We start from the raw sequence: 3,991 nt of genomic DNA on the forward strand, positions 1-3,991 counted from the left end.
CAAGTGTCCATATTTCAATAGTTTGTGATTTATCATGCAGTTATCACTAGATATTGATTTGTATAGGTTTATTTGAAATTTAGGTGGTAGTTACTTGTTAGTGTCTCACCTTGGCAGTAGTAACTGTGGAGTGTGTAAATTAAACCATTTTTACAGTTTTTGTAAAATTTTTGTTCCCTGATAATAAAAATTGAGTGTAGGCCTATGCCACATATTGGTATTGCCATAGAATTGCAATAACATTTTTTTATTTTTTCATGGGTAACTCTATAAATGATATATGATGACAAAATGATGGGTTGATCCTAAGATTCTGGAAGATTTTTTCAAAAAAGTCATTTTCACAGTTTTTTCATATTTTGCCAATATTGGAATTTGGGCTAATACTGAATTGTTCACAGATTTTCCATGGGTATGGGTCAATTAATTTTTTTTCCATAAATGTGTAGCTTAGGAATCCATCTTTCATATTTATGCCAGCAAAATGGCCTACCTTGGTCCAAACTCTGGCAGGAGAGCAAGGAAAATTGTCATTTTTTGGAATTTTCCAAACTTGTGAAATTTAAATAAAAAGGTAGTTTTCTAAAACGTGAATAGTGCCTTTACACTTAATGAGTACATATATATGTTACACCTCTTTCGAAAATATAAAGCTTCCAGATTTCAGTGATATGTATCATTAATATATTGGTCTAGCAAATCTGTCTCTAATTTGCACATGAAAAGTGCCAAAAATGCGACTGTCTGAGACACCAAAAATGCTGATTTAGGCAATTTTTCAGCCTAGCTCGTTTCCATGGCAACCAAAGTAATATTTTTGAAAATACTTTGGGATGTGCCATTTTATACCTAAATATGCACGTGTGAAAAGTTTCATTAAGATCCGCCAACCTCGACTTTCCACCCTATGACTGATTTTCTCTGTCGGCTGCTCTTAAACATCCGCATCTTGTTTGACCCCGACTTATATTGCCAGCAGATTTATTGTTTCCTTAAAGCAATGATCCTACTCTGTGTACAGACAGTACATATTATGGTCCTCAGTACCACAGATCCGACATTCGCCCAACTGGGCCTCTGATTGGCACCTTGTGCTTAAGTTTTAACCAATCATTGTTCCTGATAAGCCATGTGCTACCTGAGCCTGTATATTTCACCCAATCTGAAGTAGCGTAGAGCGAGTCATGACTTCTTGTTTTCAGCCAATGCTCTGTGGGTAATGCAGTTTATAAGAACTGGCCATAGTTTTCAGTTCACTACCCTGAATGCTGGCAGGATAGACATGTATAACCAGCAAGTTTGTGGCTAGTGACTATACGCTAATGACCTGTGGGATGAGGGAAGATGGTGCTCACAGTAACATCCAGATCCACAGTGCCTGATTCATTTTCAAAACGTTCACACAAAAGGTGTTTTCAGACCACATGGTTCTAACTGCCCTTTCACAACTGAAGTCTGTTCAAGAGATTGGCCAGAAACAAACAAATAAATAAATTTTAGTTTACACTCATATTCAGGGTTGCCACATTACATGCAGAAAAATAAAGGATGCTCCTAAAGGCCATAACCACAACATGCCAACTGACCCACCAGAGATATGTCTTAAATTATAGATTTTGGTCTCAAGAAAATATGACAACTCATATTTATTATTTGAGGTGCTTTATCAGCAAAAGACAAAAATAACCTGAAAGAAAAAAGTTCTAAACTCCAGCTGTAATACAATAAGGCCAAGTCTGTATTTCAGTTTCAGGGTTTTGGATAAACATGGGAAGGTGAGCAGCTGCCTCCTACAGTTTATTAAACCTGATCATTGCAGATAATCCAGACACGTATATAGTGCTGGGCAATATAACGATACATATCGTGGGGACGATAGAAAAGTGTCTATCGTGATATATTTTCTTCTATCGTCTCTATCGTTTCTATCGTCTCTGTCGTTTCTATCATAATTGTATCAATGATTCATGTAAATATTTCATAACGTAGGCTACGACAAATGTATTAGTGTTGTCACTTTGCATACTTTAGTTTATATAAGTGATAAATAATAAGAAAAAAATAACTATTTTGCAAAGAACCTCTGTTTTGCGACATGACGCTGCTTTACTACACATTCACACACTGATTGTGGTAAGCTACATTGTAGCCACAGCTGCCAGAAGTGAGGCTACCATCACACCAGCGCCACCGAGCCCTCTGACCACCACCAGTAGGCAAGGCAGGTGACACAATGGCTGAGATAGCCGGAGCGGGGGTTCGAACCAGCAACCCTCCGATCACAAGACAAACCCCTACCTCCTAAGCCAATGCCGNCCTCTTCTTTCACTTAAAGAAGAACCACGAAAAAGATTATTTAACAATCAAAAAAATTCAAGGTCAAACAAAGTTGTAAAAGAGCCGGGGAAAGTTGCGAGAAGTGAAACTATAGCCGGCCGAAGATAATAGTCTGTTGTTATTTGATACTGTTACGTCCTAACAGGTACATATATATTGCTGCACTAAAATGCAGCAGATCTCATTTGTGAAAGTTCAGTTAAATGTCACTGCGAAATAAAGCCTTGAAAAAGTAAGAAATTAGATTATTTTTTTATATTTTTCAGAGAATAACTGACAACGTACGTAATTGGGGTATATCGTGATATATATCGTTATCGTGATATAAAATTATCCATATCGTGATATAGGATTTTTTTCCATATCGCCCAGCACTACACGTATATAATCGTTTTATAATAGCAGCTCTCTGAATCCGAATCAAGTCAAATCATTAGACGCTTAAACATTCCCACTCTAAACAAAAATCCCATAATAATAATGTCCAAATCCAGAGTGGACACATTATGTCTTTCAGCAACAATATAAGATGAGCCTAAGTCCTTAGAGCTCTGTGTTGTACAGAGGATGTAAGGTTTGTTGGAAAATTGATGAGTTTTTTAGCCCTACTCGGCTAACCTATGTTGCAGTTCCACAGAGGTTGAGAGAAGAGCCCACCAGAACAAACACATAGATTTCAACACAAACAATGTTCTATAGAGAAAATCCAGACAATATGCAGAACAGTTCCAGGCAGAGGTGAGGGAGTGTAAAAGTATGTGATTGAGTTGTTTTAGATGTTTGAAGCAGAGGCTAGCTTGTCTCCCTGATTTTTCAAACTCAAATCGCTCTGACTGCTGTCCATGGCAGGAAAGATACTGACTGATTTATCTCCTTTTACTTACCAATTTATACAACTAACCATTGTTCCTGCAGCATTCCTCAGTTCTCCTTAGTTCAGTAGCAGTTTCTTTTACTGTGATAAATTTATTCCTCAAAACCCTCAACCTAAACAACTCCAGTAAAGGAGTTAAATGAACATGTAGATGCTTTTTTTTTTAAAGAAATCTTTCCATTGCTGGTAATTTTACATTATGCAGATATTTCGGCACAAATAGCAACAGCTAGCTGTAGTGTTTCTGACGCAGCCTGGGGAATTTCCTGCAGAGATGTCACTTCTGCCAAAATAACTGTTTTATGGAAACTTACTAGAGGTGTAAAGATTTATAAAAAACAACTGCTGTGACAAGAGCTGTTTTAAGATGGCACTAATCCACTTTGGTCTTGGTGCTGCTCAGACTAGCTTTTCATCAATCTGGTAAGAATTCGACTATTTCGCCAAACTGAGGTTGTTCTAAGAGCTACCTACATAATTCATAACCCCCACTTTCAAGATCTGAATTATTGCTTTAATAAGCAGAAATCATTCCTGTGAAAATGACAAGGTAATAGACTGAAACAGAAGTGATCCAGGCTAAACTTTGAAGCGAGACAATGTACTGGGAGGCCAACATTTACCACTGGAACAACGGTTTAGAGTACATCCTATTAACTAGAGAAGTTGCATTTCCTGCGAAAATGCAGTGTGAATGCTTTTTTTGCTGAATGATTTTGCTGAAAGCGGATGAAGATATGCTGAACAGCTGAAGTTTAATGAAGATGCAAAAAGTGGAAC

General features: G+C 37.3%; 1 protein-coding gene across 4 annotated transcripts in view; it reads right to left on the bottom strand.

The window, feature by feature from the left end:
- The window catches only part of llgl2 (LLGL scribble cell polarity complex component 2), a 116,463-nt gene that overhangs the window by 78,592 nt on the left and 33,880 nt on the right, over window positions 1-3,991 (bottom strand). The window lies entirely within an intron of this gene.

Source organism: Kryptolebias marmoratus, linkage group LG2, assembly GCF_001649575.2.
Source record: "Kryptolebias marmoratus isolate JLee-2015 linkage group LG2, ASM164957v2, whole genome shotgun sequence".
In the NCBI taxonomy this organism is placed as follows: domain Eukaryota; kingdom Metazoa; phylum Chordata; class Actinopteri; order Cyprinodontiformes; family Rivulidae; genus Kryptolebias; species Kryptolebias marmoratus.